This window comes from Diadema antillarum, unplaced genomic scaffold (assembly GCF_040938485.1).
Source record: "Diadema antillarum isolate AM-2024a unplaced genomic scaffold, OU_Dant_1.0 seq00001476_RagTag, whole genome shotgun sequence".
NCBI lineage: Eukaryota > Metazoa > Echinodermata > Echinoidea > Diadematoida > Diadematidae > Diadema > Diadema antillarum.
In genome coordinates this window covers 311,325-328,512 of record NW_027272215.1, presented here as the reverse complement: position 1 = coordinate 328,512, position 17,188 = coordinate 311,325, and the positions used below count along the sequence as shown (strand labels likewise).

Genomic DNA, 17,188 nt, shown 5'->3' with positions numbered 1-17,188 from the left:
GTTCTAAGCTGTACCCCAAAACCATTACTGAGTCAAAAGTTTGCCCTCTTAGAGCACAATGCCTTATTCAGTGTATAATGTAGGAGTCTACATCCTGAGAGGAGTATAGCGCCCAGAGTGTTGATCAACAGCTACCCTGTCGGTGTCTGTAACCATAACTTCGGTTTCAAAATGATTTCGTTATTTGACAGTGTGTTATATCGCGAATGCACTGATACGTGGATCGTATATCGAGAAATGACTTCGACTGAAAGGCGCCGTCATACAATAAAGAGATAACCCTGATTTGCAGAGCATAATGGCGTCACAATCTCAAAGTACGTAATTATTATGAGTAAGGGTCTTTAGCCTGCATGGCGAACATTCTTCGCGGTCGATTAATGCTTAGACACTGCAAAGTCATAACTGCATGCAAAGAACCGTGTTTAAAGGGATGTATACTATTGGTTGATGTAAAAATTCAGTCTTTAACTTTTTGCGAGATACATAGAAACTATTATACAAAGCATACAATTCTTAGAGGAATTCAATGTTTACTTGATGAAAATGGGTTTTTGAAATGGCTAAGGTACAAAACGACGACGACAAAAAAAAAAAAAAAAAGCAATCCTCAGGAGGTTGGTCCCATCTTTTAAGATCCCTTTGCTGTAGATCATATCAGCCATTTCATAACCAGTTTTCATCAAATTCAAATAAACTTTGAGTTCAACTTTGAGTTCCTCTTAGAATTATATATGGACTTTCATGATTCATAAGAGGTTTGTCATTATCTAAAAAATATTATTATAAAAAACACTGGAAACCTCAAACCTCATCTCAACTGTATACTAGCTGCTACTAACATTAACCACTCGTGTCTCAGTAACCACATTGTTTGCTGTGGTTTCGTGCTCTATCTTTTTTTTTTTAATAATAATCAATATTATAGATATATATTCGGATAAAAAATGTATCCTTTTGTGATTGGTTGAAAGAGCGTAACGTGATTTTTATAGTTTCAACTATTTCTGAATGTTTGCCTGTTTGACAAGCTCCATGGTATACTATTGGGAAAATGACATCACTTTCTATAACGACATTTTGCAAATAGGAGATACACTGTAATGAATAATTTACGAAATATTGTCACAAAGCGATTGCGACATCGCGCGCTGCTTCGTATGGTCACTGTGTAACATGTCACAAAAGGATTGTGACATCACAGAGCAATTCTGCATCGCACGCTGCTTCGTAATGAAACTTTTTGAACTGTCACCAAGTCATTTCATACAGTCTTGCCACATTACCGTCACTGTTAGTAATATTATGGAGGTACAAAAGACTTTGTACCTCCATGGTAATATCTTGTGGGATTGGTCCCTCTATAGCATTGCATGTATGAAAAAAAAAAAAAACTCTTCCTAACTTCGAGTTTCTGGTTAAAACTATAATGGACCTTGTTGCTTCTAACAGTATACACATGTACTGTTATGGAGCCATCTCTGCCCGTGGTTATAACCAAAAACTATCAAGGCAAAGTATTTTCATTTGTATACTATAGTCATCGTTTGTGTTTTTGAAGTTTATGTCGTATGGGTTCGTTGTTGTTTGATGGCTTCTATGTAATTTTTGTTTCGGGTGACAGAATTGTTCAATAACCCTTGATAATTGCTTAGTCTGTCATATTCTTCCGAGTGACAACATTCTACTTCTTTCTCTCTTTCTTTCTTTCTTTCTTTCTTTTATTTCATTTTTTTAATTTCTGGGGTAACAAAAGGTTACATTCCATTCCGGACCAGTTAAAAGATACTCTGAAGACAAAGAATGAAATATTGGAAATATATTACTAATTATAGATATAGATAATTATTATAGACAAACAAGCGTATCTCATTCTATTCAGTCCATGCACCGCCACGCCTATCAACCTTACATGCCGAGCCCCAAATGTCGGTCCGCCGCACAAAATTCTGTAAATGGCTGACCTCTTAAAACCAGGAAATGCGATTGTTCTGTCGTGTCAACTGTCAAATATCTTGCTGCTGCTGAGACTTCCTGACAAAAGCGATGGCGGGTGTTTTTCACTTTTATAGTACGGTAGAAAGAAAAGGGCTTTTTACACTTGTGTTTCTTAACCCCGGACTTTCTCTGACCCAGGACTATCGTTAGTCCCGTACCAATTTTTCAGCTTTTTACACTCGCCAATTAGTCCCGTACTATCTCTTGTCCGGGGCTAAGGAGAAAACTGACCTTTTTACACTCGTATTTCTTAGCCCCGGACTTTCCAAACCACATTAATATTCATAATTACGCTGTGTACTGTACACGTACACGCACGCACCGGCAGCACTTGATTATCTCGTTTCTGATTGGTCAGTGAGGGTCGGACTTCGTCTCCGTCGCTTAGCCCAGGATTATTTTTTCGTTCTGTTTACACTCACTTGCTTGGCACCGCAATTGCGGTGCTAACCCCTGCTATTTTGCAGGGCCAGATAGTACCGTACTATCGGTGGGGCTAGCCCACTTTGGCAAAAACGAGTGTAAACAGAAAGTGGGCTAAGGATAGTCCCGTACCAACGGTGGGGCTAAGGCCCCCCCTTAGCCCCACCGTTGGTCCGGGGCTAAGCAAAATTTTACAAGTGTAAAAAGCCCTAAAAGGGCGAGAGGGAGAGGGAGGGACAGTGTGTGTGTGTGGGTGGGGGGGGGGGGACCTAGGCAAGAAACTGATGAACGTATCGCATTTTCAACACTTTTTCCGTTGCATAAGTCGTTTCCGCCTATACAGCTGTACTATACTGTAGCTCCCGATGGTCTCTCTCGTTAGTGTTATTCTATCACTCAGTGACTAATTCACTTTAAAGTTTAATTGTCATCCAGCGTGATAATTGAAGCAGAATCGCATGATAATACACTGTAATAGCGACTATGAAGGAGATGATAACACATGAGGTGTTGCTGCAGTGTATTTGATTACATTTGTACGATACAGGGGCTTCCGCGCGATTTTTAAGTGCTCCGTTTATATCATTATGTGATGAATAATACAGTGTGTCAGGAAGATCGGCAATACCTACACGTGTCAGAAGGAATGTGCGGAAAGGAGGAAAAACTCGACCCAAGCTAAATTCTATTCATAGGGGAAAAATCCAGGACATTGAAACAAATTATCGTTGAAAATCGAAATTATACAGTCGAAAATGATATACTATACACAAGTCGAAGACAAAAATTAAACGTGTTGAAACTTCAGCCGAAAATCATATGAATGAAAACATGATGCAAAATAAATGACACGTCGAATATTGTTTTACTAGCAATTTTGACGAAGAAGGGCAAGGATATAAGGTAGCAAACAGTGATGGTCTTGTTAGTGGAAGCCGTGTTTGTTTACCAATAATATCTTTAGCTGCAAGGCAGTATAATCTGTAGTTCGCGTGCGATATATAGTTTCTGCTTGGACGAGCTGAAGTGCTACTTGAAATGATTTTTCACAATTATCTGACGGCAGTGCCACGGCTCCTTGTATTTGTCACCGAAACGCCTTTGTGACGTATGTTTGTTTGACAGCCATCCTTTTTTGTAGGCAATAAAAAGACAAATCACTGCATTATACTGTATGGCAAAGAAATGGATATGACCTTGCAGAACACAAAAGGTGGTTCAGGTTGAATAAAAACAAAACAAAAGTAAAACCGAGGAACAAATATGAGGCTGAACATTTAAAGCTAAGGATCAACGGGTTTCCTTGTACCGTGGTTACTCGCATTTGCATGAGATACCGTATATACCTGGCAACTAATAGACCACCCTGGTACTGTAGTCATGCATGGTATATTATTACGTTATTCTTGTTCTCTTACTTCCTTCTTCTCTTTCTTGTTCCTCTTGTGAAATAATCATTTAAAGTACCCATATTGATATCATCGTATTATACTAAAATGATAAAAAAACGTATAGGGCCTCTATGCAGAAAAGTAGTTAATTAACTCTTCTTCGTTTATCTTCAATGATGATTGTATATTATTCATATAATTATCATCATTATTTATAATGTTAATTCTGATCATTGATGTTATTGTTGCTGTTATGATAGTCATACATATCATAGTAATATTTTTGTATAATTTTCGCCAATATTTCGACACAACGTGCAGCGTCATTTCAAGGATTTATAAAGCTGAAGTTTGAAGGGATGGCATTGTTAGGACCACTTTGTTTTGGTGTGTTTTTGGATATCTCAGCCAGTTCTAAACCGATTTTAATCAAATAAGCCAGGGCTGCACACTAACCCATTTTTTTCTTCTACTGGTCCAACCTGTGTGTTGGACCAGTAGGTACCCAGTGTTTTTTCTATTTTCTACTGGTACATTCCTGAAAAAAGTTACTGGTCCGACAGTGAGTTTTACTGGTCAGGGACCGTCGGACCAGTGCCAGCGTGCTTCATAGAGTTATTGTTCTGTGATATTTCATAAAAGGGGTTTCTAATTATCTCGCAACACGTTAGAATATAACATGAATCTTCTTCTCATCCAAAACTATACCGTCCCTTTATTGTTCAACACTCTTTGCTGGTTGGTTTTTAGTTTTGTTTCTGATATGATTATGTTTCCCGGCATAATCATAATGTCTCCTCTTCCGCGTATCATGTTTCCATACAGTGTTTCAGTGTCTATATACTGCTCATCGCAAATGTTCACAACAAGCAAAGTGGCAAACAGATTATTAAACATAAATCAATCAGAGCAGGAAATGTACTACTAACAGACTACCGACTTTCAAAAGGAAACACAAGTAAACAGCCACAACTGACGGTAATGAATGACGAAAGAGAGGCTCTTGAATAATATATCTTATATAGCGCATTTTCCACGTACATGTTCAAGTGCGTTTTACTTGGATCATCAATGACACAAGTTATATGATATGCCTACACATATATATATATAATTATATTTGTATGTATATTATATGTTTTATTGTTAGAATTGGCGTTGCAAATTTTAATTGGAGAGAGATAAATGAAGAGGGTGTGAGAGAATGCATGTGGGATAAGATTTCAAATCACTCGCAGTGCTTGCCCTGTCCCATGTTTGCAACCAAACAGGAAACGCGGGTATAGGACCTGGAGGAGGTTGGGCTTGGGGGAGGCGAGGGGGGGGGGGGGGGAGAGAAGGATATGGTGAATGAGATAAGATCCCTTCTTTGAAGTGGCTCTCAGAGCCAAACCAAAAAGAATGGGAGTGCTCACTATGCTGGAATATAAAAGGAAGAATAATCATTCATGCATTATTTAACAAGCGAGGGAATACCACAGAGAGGAAGAGAGAATTTCGGTGCATGCGACACCCGTGCACGTATTCAAAAAGTCTACTGAAATACTAACCGGGGGGCCAAAAGCTGAAAGCAGAGGTCGAGTTGCACTCTCTCTACAAACTAAGTAGACCATGCTTATTTTCAAGTTTTTATTGTAACAAACAACATTCCACTGGTCTACCTCAAAAAATTTGTTGCGAAAACCTCCAAATCCAAGATGGCGTCCAAGATGGCCGCCATATTCACTGAATTTGTTATTTGAAAGATAGAATTTGATAGAAACATCAAATTTCAACAAATGTGACGTCATATGAAAGAGAATAAAATTTTCTGCAAGTTGATACCATTTTTGTGGGTTATTGTGATAACTGGATTGAGATTTTAAGGAAAAAACACTCATTTTTTGATATTTTTCTGAAAAAAGGAAAATCATGAAAATGCTTGATTCAGCATAAATCAGAGAAAGACTGAAGGATTATCTTGAAACATCTCAAGAATTTTGTTTGACATATAATTAATATTTGGAGAAAAATAGGGGTCAGTACCATTTTTGGTTCAGGAGTTATAATGTCTCAAACTTAAAAACTCACTACGTAAGAATGGCCATTTTAGTTGTGACCAAGACCTTGTTGGTCATAAAAAAGTCTGCGCGCGCCAAGACTACTACACGCACCACTGGCACTGGCGCTGGTAGCAGCGCCAGTAGTGCGTGTAGTAGTCTTAGCAAATGCAGACTTTATCTTTGACAAACAAGGGTTTGTGCCTGCAAACTAACTTTTCATATCAAGTGGTAGCTCAGGTGATACTGATCGCTATTATTTCAAAGTAGATTATTCTGAAGCAGATGAGATGAAGCAAACAAAATTTCAAATAGAGGTAATAGCTTGAAACTGGGCACCAATCTTGTTATAGATAGTTTAAGACACAACATGCTACGTGCTACATGCTACGTGCTACGTGCTTCGAAATTACGCCTGATTCACGCTAAAATTCTGATTTATAAAACCAAACAGCGCATAAATAGTGACTGACTGAGCTGAGTTCTTCATCTACCTATTTTCGTCACTCATACAAGAAGGAATAGCTGCTGAAATCACGAAGAAAAATGCCGAATAATAAACCCCCTGGAAAGTCCAAGCAAGGTGACGGCGCATGGACAAATCGGCTTCGGGCAGCATCACCGGCTTCTCCCGTTGACGCAGACCCCCAGACCCCAGCTGATCACCGAAGTGAGACTTTACCATTGACCATGGAAAACGTCAAAGAAACCCTTCAAGCGCAAATAAAGGAGGCATTGTGCTCGGATGACATCATTGAAAGAATGCAGGAGGTAATCACCGACGCCATTTTGGAGAAAGTGACACAGAGTGTGTACGAAGCCATTTCACTGGACCTTGCACAGCTGAAGGCCGAACAACACTCAGTGAATGCAAAACTGAAAGCATTGGAAAACGACATCTCAAAGGTACAGCATGACATTGAAGAACAGGAACAGTATTCCCGACGAGAATGTCTCAGATTCTACGGGATTCCAGAAACCAAGGACGAAAACACTGACGCCGTCATCATGGATGTTGTCAAGAAACACCTTGGCATCACCCTCCAGTCTTCATGCATTGCCAGGAGCCATCGTATTACACCCAGGTCCAGACAGGAAACAGAGCGACAACAGACGCCCAAACCCATCATTGTCAAATTTGCAGTCTACAACACTCGTCAAATTGTCTACGACGCGAAGTCCCGCTTCAAAGGCAGCCCGATCTTCGTTCACGAGGACCTGACGCTGCAGCGACGGTCACTCGTCAACGCCGCAGCGAAAAAGTCGTCCGTGAAGCGAGTATGGACCAAAGACGGAAAAATCACCGCGCTAGTCAAAATCTACGGGAAAGACGACAAGCGAGTCCCGATCAGGAACATGTCCGACATCGAGAGGCTGCAGTAAAGAAAGGTTAGCTGTAATACCAACTAGTGAACTAAGACAAATTTGAATATTAAGTACCCATGTATTGTTTGTGATAAAAAAGTTCAATGCAACCAAAATGCACTCCTGTGTTCGGTATGTCGACGTTGGTGTCATTTGAAATGCACCCCTTACAGTGAAGACATTTTTGTCTCAGACGATGACTGGATCTGCCGATGTTGTTGCCTATCTGAATTACCATTTCATGTAAACAGTGATTGCATTTACGATATATCTGATGAAGGTTTGCACACTGATAATGAAAATGCATCCCACAGTGACGAACATCGAGGTTTGGAACCCTGGAAAGCGAAAAGAAATGTATTAGCGTCCTTGGAAGAACATATAGATAACCTTCGCAGTGCGGATGGAATCAAAATCGCACATTTAAACTGTGCATCGCTGACAAAGAACATTGATGAATTACGTGTACTCACTACTCAAACAAATATCCACGTGTTAACACTGAGTGAAACACATCTTAATGAATCAATTTATGATAACGAATTACTGTGTAACGGTTATAGCATAATTCGTAAAGACAGGGATAGATCAGGGGGAGGTGTAGCTGTATATGTGCGAGATGAAATTGATTATACTGTAAGATATGACCTTATGAATTCCGAGCTGGAAATGTTAATTATTGAAATAAAACGTGTATATGTAAAGCCAGTATTGATTGCTACGTGGTATAGACCTCCTCACTCAAATCGGAGCGCATTTGATTTGCTGGAGTCAGTACTTCAGTCGATAGAAGATTTAGATTATGAATGTATACTTCTTGGTGACATGAATTGTAATACAATGCCTGAGAAAAGATCGTGGCAAACTAGAAGGTTGTTTGAAGTAACTGAATGTTATGGTTATGAACAGTTAGTGAATTCTGCAACGAGGGATACAGCTACTTCATCTTCCACAATTGATCTCATCATGACTAATGCAGCAGAAAAAATAGGTATGGTGGATGTATTGCCACTAACTTTAAGTGATCATTATCTTGTGTATTGTTCCTTTGGGAAAAGACGCACTCAGAAAGATGCTCGACATTTGTATAAGGTTTCTCGTAACTTAAAGAAGGTTGATTTTGAATTGTTGAAAAAAGATATATCGTCTGTAGCATGGGATGATATGATGACAGAAACTGATGTGGAGATATTGTACAACAAGTTTGAAGAGGTGATAACTGGTATTATAGACAAACATGCCCCACTGAGGAAAAAACGAATAAAGAAAAAAGAATCACCTTGGATCACTGAGCAGGTCCTCGAATTAATCAGACTAAGAAATGTACAAAAGTGTGTAGCAAAGAAATCAGGTCTGTCTGATGACTGGAATAAGTATAAGCTACTGCGAAATAAAGTAACGTATGAAATTCGGAAAGCAAAGAAAGAGTATATTGCTAGCTGTGTTGAAAATAGTTGTGGTACCTCTGGTGACGTATGGAAATCATTGAGTTATGTTTTACCTCGTAAACCGCGGGCTGAAAGAATAACGTGTATTGCAAATGAAAACAGGGACATATATGATAAAGTTGAGATAGCAGATAGCTTCAATAAGCACTTCACAAACATTGGAAAGGTTATTCAAGGGAGCATTGAAGTCAATGATGAAGATGGGAGCAATGACCCTGGAATCGTTGATAACGGAAATGATTTTAAGTTGAAAAAGATAGATGAGAAAGATGTTTTGAGCAGTTTGAATAGTCTATCTGTTGATAAAGCAACTGGTTTGGACAATATTCCCGCTATCGTTTTGAAATCAATAGCTGATTATGTTTTTAAGCCGTTGACATATATATTTAATCAATCAATACAACAAAGTAAGGTGCCGTTGTCGTGGAAACGATCGCGTATTACGCCAGTCCACAAGGGTGGTGAGAAAACTAATATGAGTAACTACCGACCTATATCAATATTATCGATTATCACAAAAATTATAGAAAAGTTAGTATTTGATCAACTCTACGGATATCTGCAAACGAATGATTTGCTTAGTGAGCACCAGTCAGGCTTTAGGCCAAACAATTCCACCATGACTGCCTTGCTTACCACCACTGAAGACTGGCTTGATAATATGGACAAAGGCAACTTTGTTGGGATAGTAACCTTGGATTTAAAGAAGGCTTTTGATACAGTAGACCATGGTATCCTCTTAAAGAAATTACGTATGTATGGTATCAGTAATGTTGTTGTTGAATGGTTCCGAAGTTATCTTACCAGTCGCACACAATGCACTATCATCAACGGTGTACAATCTAGTCCACGGACAATCACATGTGGAATACCACAGGGGTCAAATCTGGGCCCTTTACTTTTTGTTCTATACATAAACGATTTGCCTTTATCTGTAAAGAAATGCAAGGTTTCATTATACGCAGATGACACCTGCCTACACTACTCGTGTAGTGATGTGAAGAGATTGACGGGCGTTTTAAATGAAGAATTGGTGAGAATACATAGATGGTTAACCAGAAATAAGCTCGCTCTTAATGTTACAAAGTGTGAATTTCTTTTAATTGGGTCAAGAAAGAAACTCAACTCAGTAGAGCCACCATGTATTAAGATAAAGGACACTGTTATTACTCGTGTTTCAAATTGTAAATATCTGGGTGTGCAAATTGATCAATATTTAGAGTGGACATATCACATCGATTCATTGTATAAAAAATTACAAACCCTTTTATATTTGTTAAGAAGAATTCGACCTTATATAACAGAGCAAATGGCATTGATTTTCTATAAAACTATTATTCAAAGTAGGATTGATTACTGTAGTATAATCTGGGGAAACGCGGGGAAAATACGTATTGACAAAATTCAGAAATTATTAAATAGAGCATTGAGAGTTTCTATGAATGTAAAATGGAGATTTTCGAGTGAAGCATTATTTGATTTGATACAAACAAATGCAAAGTTAAAGATAGATACATTTATTGAAAGAAGTGATAAACAGTTATTGTATGTGATGTATAAAATTGTAAATAGGATTATGCCACAAATTGTATGTAATTTATTTCCATTTAAGCAGACTATTTACATACTGAGAAAAGGAATATTGAAACTAGATGTACCACACCCAAGAACTAATTTTAAGAAACGTAGTGTAACATATCGAGGCGCTAAATTATGGAATAATTTATCAGATGATGTAAAGCAAAGTGTATCCTTTCTTACATTTAAACATAAGGTGGATAAATTATATACGTAGTAATTGTTTGCATTGAACTGTAACACTGTGCATTAATCGTTTTCCTTTGGTTTTTTTTTTTCAGTATCTTAATTCTCATTTTCTTTATGTAGTATGCATGATTTCCTATGATTTGTTTTTGAGTGTCTGTTTGTTTGATTTTTGTATTTAATTTTTTCTTTTTTTTTCTTTTTTGTTACTTTTTTTTTAAAAGTTTCCTATACTATGTATAAAATGTTGTATTTTGTAATTGTATGATTTTTTACTTCACGGACTCACAGAAGAACAGCCATTGGCTGAAGTGAGTGACCCGTGGTGAAATAAAATAAACTCAAACTCAAACTCAACTCAAACTCAATTTAGATCAACCGCTCAAAAAAAAAAAATCAAGATGACAGCCATCAAAGTTGACATAGATCTAGTGTATTGCGCCAAAGTAAATGTATTATTTCGATTTTGATACAATTTTGTCTGTTGTGATATCTTAAACCGTCTTAGGTTTTTATGGACACATTTTTAAAAGCAGTGATATTCTGCTCTCTGAAAAAGAAAAAACAAATCGAGTGGAAGTTTTTACTTTTGATGTGAGGAGTGAATAACAGAAAACGGTGAATTTAGAGTGAAATTGGAGTGACTTTTGAGTGAAAATGTTCATTTTCACTCATTTTAGAGTGACCTTAGGCAGGGCTCCACACTAACTTTTATTTTTGGTGGCCCAAAGGCAAATATCTGACCTTTTTTGGTGGCCCGATCAGGCCACCAAATTCTTCATTTCTGACATTTTGGTGGCCCAACATGCGTTTTTGGTGGCCCCGGGCCACCGGACCACCGTAAGTGTCGAGCCCTGCCTTTGAATAGGGATCACTCGTCACTCTTCGAGTGATCCCCGAGGTCACTCTAAAGTGAATGAAAATGAATATTTTCACTCTCGAGTGATCCTGATATCTAATATGGGGAAAGCATCTACCAATGGCATAAGTTCAGATCAATTGTGACACTATAACCCACATGAAGTCAGCCCAAAAACAATGTAAGAAAAATCTGATAACAGTAAATACAGTTTCAGCATGCTTATTTGTAAATGTGAATATACAGCACGAGTAATCAATTTGGAAAATTGTATTCGAACAATATACTGAAAAGTAATTTCGCACAACACATTTAAGAGCAAAGTAGAGAAATTGCCGCCATGTCGGATTTTTTTTTTTTTTTTGGGGGGGGGGAGGGGGGTTCGGATCAGAAGGGCTTTCAAGGACATCTACGGATCAGACATTATTACACATATACTATCATCATTCACGTTTCTACAACAGCAGAGTAACATACAAGTAAAAAAGCATATAGTATCTTTGATACAGAAGCATTTCTTTTTTTATCAAAGATTGGGCCTTACCCAAACACTGGAATGAGCTCCACCCCCCCCCCCCCAAAAAAAGACCCTTAATATGGTTTACACTAGTACAATATCGTTCGGATGTATAGAAACATGTAATAGACAGAAAGATAAGAAGATTAAAAATATATATCAAATTATAAGTTATAAGTTGAGATTTAACTTTGACGCAACACACTTAAGGTATTGTTTGCCATTGGGAGAGATATCACATTCGATTTATATGTGCAGGTTTGTTGTATTACAAAACATTCTACTATGTAAAAAAATCATAATAAAGCCTAAAACATACGGAGATATCACCATTTCTTTTCAAGAAACCATAACCATGATAACTGTTAACAATTTAGTATTTGAATTTGAATTTGAATTTGAATTTGAATTATAAAAAAAAAAAACATTCTTATCAGATCTATTTAGTACATCTAACAATATTTAGCATTAAATATACTGATTTAAGTTTGTACATTAGTTGTTCTATCCCTAACTCACAGTTTAGAACTAGTTTGAGGAGTTAATTAAAGCTGGCTTTTCGTTTTACGTGCACTAATGGTAAATAATGCCTTGAAAGACAACGTCGATTAATTACCGCCATCTTGAATTTTATGTTGATACTGTTTTTATCGCTAATTATTACACATTGGAAAAATTTGTGCCAAATTCCAAGCTCCTATCAATCTCTTTTTGGAAAATACTTTCTGTTCAATCTTATCTGCCTCAGAACAATCTACTATAATGAAATGCTACAGTAATAGCGACCAGCGTCACCTACCACTTGGCATGAAAAGTTAGTTTGCATGCAGGTACTTGCAAGTCACTAGACCATTACAGTATTATATGTGACCATCAGGTAAACACATTGTATGCAAAATTTATAATGCATGAATATTTTTTTTTTCAAGTTTTAGATGTTAACTTGTCAACAGTGTATGATATTGCCTGTAATTCCAGAAATATGAATTATGTCTCAATCTCAGTAAATCTCAATCTCAATCGCAGGTTTCAAAATAATTCTTCAGTTCTTCTTTGATAAATACTAAATCATGCATTTTTACATTTCTTCCTTTCTTCAAAAGAATATAAAAATATGGATTCCCCCCCCAAAAAAAAACAAGAGAGAAGCAAACAACCCCCCCCCCCCAATTTATCACAATACACAGCTAAAGTGGTATCAACATTTAGGAAGATTTGCTCTCCTTCATATGACATCAAATTTGTTGCAATCCAATGTCTCTATCAAATTTTATGTTTGAAATGTTAAATTCAATAAAAATGGCGGCCCTATTGGACCGCATCTGTACTTTGGAGGTTTTTGCAACAAATCTACTGAGGTGTACTTACGGAACATTGCTTAGTATGCTTAATATTATGTATGGTTTTGTTGTATGAGGGAGTTGAACTCGAAAAGTAAGCACGATCTTGGATTTGACCCTCTGTGACGTCTTTGGGAACAGATGCGTGCAAATACATATTATGTAAAATGGGATTTCAAGTTTGAGACATTATAATTCCTGAACCAAATACAATACTGACCTCCAAATATTGATTATATGGGAAAGATTTTGATTTCTGCATGGTTTTCATAAACATTTTTAATTTAATCTTTTGTAACTTTTTAGAGAAATATTCATGGTGCATTCTGACAAATGTCTCCATAAAAACCTAAGATGGTTTGAAATAGCATCAAAATGTTCAGAATATATAAAAGCCATATAAATATACACCAAAACAGACAAAATTGTATAAAAATCGAAATGATACATTTACTTTGGCGCAATACACCATGTCAGCTTTGATGACCTGCAATCTTGAATTTTTTGAGTGATTGATCCAAATTTTGTTTTAAACTTTCTATAGCAAGGTTATTTCAAGCTTCTACCTCTATTTGAAATATGTTTTTTGCTTCATCTCATCTGCTTCAGAACAATCTACTTTGAAATAATAGCAATCAGCGTCACCTGAGCTACCACTTGGTATGAAAAGTTAGTTTGCAGGCACAAACCCTTGTTTGTCAAAGAAAAAGTCTGCATTTGCCTAGACTACTACACGCACCACTGGCACTGCTACAACCGCCAGTGCCAGTGTTGCGTGTAGTAGTCTTGGCGCGCGCAGGCTTTTTTTACGACCAACGAAGTCTTGTCACAACTAAAGTGGCCATTTTTACATAGTGAGTTTTCAAGTTTGAGACATTATAACTCCTGAACCAAAAATGGTACTGACCCCTAATTTTCTCCAAGTATTAATTATATGTCAAACAAAATTCTTAAGATGTTTCAAGATAATCCTTCGGTGTTTATTTGATTTATGATGAATCAAGCATTTTCATGATTTTCCTTTTTTCAGAAAAATATCAAAAAATGAGTGTTTTTTCCTTAAAATCTCAATCCAGTTATCACAATAACCCACAAAAATGGTATCAACTTGTAGAAAATCTTATTCTCTTTCATATGACATCAAATTTGTTGAAATCTGATGTTTCAATCAAATTCTATCTTTCAAATAACAAATTCAGTAAATATGGCGGCCATCGTGGACGCCATCTTGGATTTGGAGGTTTTCGCAACAAATTTTTTGAGGTAGACCAGTGGAATGTTTTTTGTTACAATAAAAACTTGAAAATAAGCATGGTCTACTTAGTTTGTAGAGAGAGTGCAACTCACTCGTTAAGTAAGCGACTTTTTGGGGTTTGGCCCTCCGGTTATACCGTATAGGCCGCTATATGCATCCATACAGGGTGTCCCAAATAAAACGATATAATTAGAAAATATGTATATCACCGAAATGAAAGTATTTATCGTATTTTTTTTTTATTTTTTAGGTACTTGTATATATACATGGGATTGTATAGGTGAAAAGTCTGTTTCATCATGAAATATGACACCAAGAAATCCGAAAATGTTTTATGCTTGAGTGAGCAACCCCCCCCCCCCCATTTCATAAAGGGCGTGAAAATTAGGTTGCGCTAGAGTTGGCTACACACTACGGGTGAAAAAGTGTGTGTGGGAGGCAGTGTGTGTGTTTGAGACGCGTCACAAGGCGTAATGTTTCACTGTTGCTCCATTCTCAGGTTTTTGCTCCGCACCAAAAAATTCCATCCCACACACTGCACACTCCCTTACCCAAAACTCTACCATTTCCTTGTGTGTGCGTGTGTGTGTTTTTGTGGGGGGGGGGGGGTACTCGCAGCCACAGGTCTATGCTACCATGGAGCTTCAAGCTTCTTGATGCTACGTCTCCAGCCATCTAAATGGATAGTAATTTTCTTAGCAGCCTACTTTACATGTCCTTTACAAAAGTGGGCAGTGCTCACCAGATGAGCATAAAATAATGATTTCGGACTTGTTGGTGTCATACGATAGAAGAGCCAAAGCTAACCATAATTTTCCCCCAAATCAGTGTTTTGTTTCGCTTTTTTTTTTTGGGGGGGGGGGAATTTTAACAGTGTATTTTTTTCCTGTGACACCCTGTACAACTCTGTTCAATGTCTTTTCTTTATCTGTTGTATTGGGGTGGGGTGGGAAGGGAGGTGCATTTGGCTTAGTCCCAGACCATTACGCAGACAGAAAGAGTGCAAGTTTTGCAATCTACTATATACGGAAATGCAAATTTCCGACGAACGCTATCAACAACCGTCCAAGGAAAGCAACTCTAATCGAGGTTTTCTTCCCTCCTGTTCGCCAGTGATAAGACCTTATAACGATCAGGTCCATGCGTGTTTCAAAACGTTGTTCTTGGTCTCATTGATTAAGTTGTCTGTCCAAAGCAGTCCCATGTATTTCCTTTTTATTCTTTTTGCGTAATTTTTGATTGGTGAATAATCCATAAATTGTCATGTCTCCAGTATAATTATTCAGATATAATGTGACGTTGTGTGTCTTGGTTCGTCCGACTGTGTCCCGACTTTCATTTTGTTCACTTGTTGTTTTTATCTTTGGGATGTCTTTTACACTAATTACAGAGTCTGCTTTTGGGTATTCCTTTCACAGGGAGACAGAGCTCTTTCCAGAGAGCTTTGTTATGCGTGCAGTCATCATGGTTTAGTTCTTACTTAAATTAGGTGCAGTATGAAGCACTATTTATAGTTTCAAACTTTGTATGGTTTCATACACTTCCATATACATTTAGAGTGTTAGGAAAAAACGATACTCAAGTTATATGCAAGTCCTGCATCGTTTCTTAGGTCTTACATGATGTACAACATGCCATGCAATACACTTATTATTCATGGACGTTTAGCGAACCAAAAGAAGGATTATAGAGGTCTCTTGAAAATGCGTCGTTCATTCTTGCCATGCACAATAACAGTGTGCATGTTCATATTTTATAGTTCGTGTGTTCGTTTTCCTGCATGTATATGCCAGAAAAACTTATTTGTCACTTGTATTCCCCTGCACCACGAACTGTGTTCGTAAGAGACAGAAAAAAAAAAATTGAATCGCACTTTTCGGCTCGTATCCTTCATTCAGCTCAGTGGTGTATACTTCGACGTGTAATTTTAAACCTATAAGTGCTACACGCATTACTTTCCATTGGGTGTTATATTACGCTCTTTCGACTTCTGACACTCGACCGTGTCGTGTTTGACGTAAACACCATGTACCCCGCAATCATCATGCCTTTGCACTGCAATCGTATAGGCAATTGCCCCCTTCCCCCTGTTCTGTGTTGTTTACTTCATCATGAATATAAAAGATATTAATTAGATTACACAGGAAATGACGTAACGGTAGTCTTGCCCTTATAAATAGACGCAGAATGGTGGAATGGGGTTTTAAAGTTGGATATATACGAACTAAATTGGTCACAATATACAAGTTGTATGTAAATTAAATGAGGTGGCAAATGACATATAACCTCACAAGGCCTTCCGTTTTTACTTGAGCACAGACCGTTACTGAATCTCTTATGTTTGAAGTGAGTTGACAAGAATTTATTGATATAGTCATCAGACTCAGTGGTGCAGTGTTTATAAATAACTAGAAGGTGGCAACAAGCTAACATTGTCCACTGTGTTTATCTGGTTGCTGGCTGTGCAATGTGACCAGTTTCTGTGCTACATGATTGTTTGTTTGTGTGTTTGTGTGTGTGTGTGTGTGTGTGTGTGTGTGTGTGTGTGTGTGTGTGTGTGTGTGTGTGTGTACCTGTTGCGCGTTTATTTCGTTCTTTGCTTTTTTGTTTGATTAATGGGACAGTTCTATGTCAATGAAGAGCTTAAATAATATGAGAGAATTTAGGAACATGCAGTGTATGTCAAACAGGTACGTTCATGTTTGATAACTTTTATCAGCTACTGACTTCCGTGACAACAGGTCGCTTGTTATCAGAGTAAGCCTTGTTGGATTGGAACTCTTTGATTT

At 37.5% G+C, this 17,188-nt stretch overlaps 1 protein-coding gene across 1 annotated transcript in view; it reads left to right on the top strand.

The window, feature by feature from the left end:
* The window catches only part of LOC139709875 (solute carrier organic anion transporter family member 4A1-like), a 103,039-nt gene that overhangs the window by 63,704 nt on the left and 22,147 nt on the right, over positions 1 to 17,188 (top strand). The gene's annotated exons all lie outside the window — the stretch shown is intronic.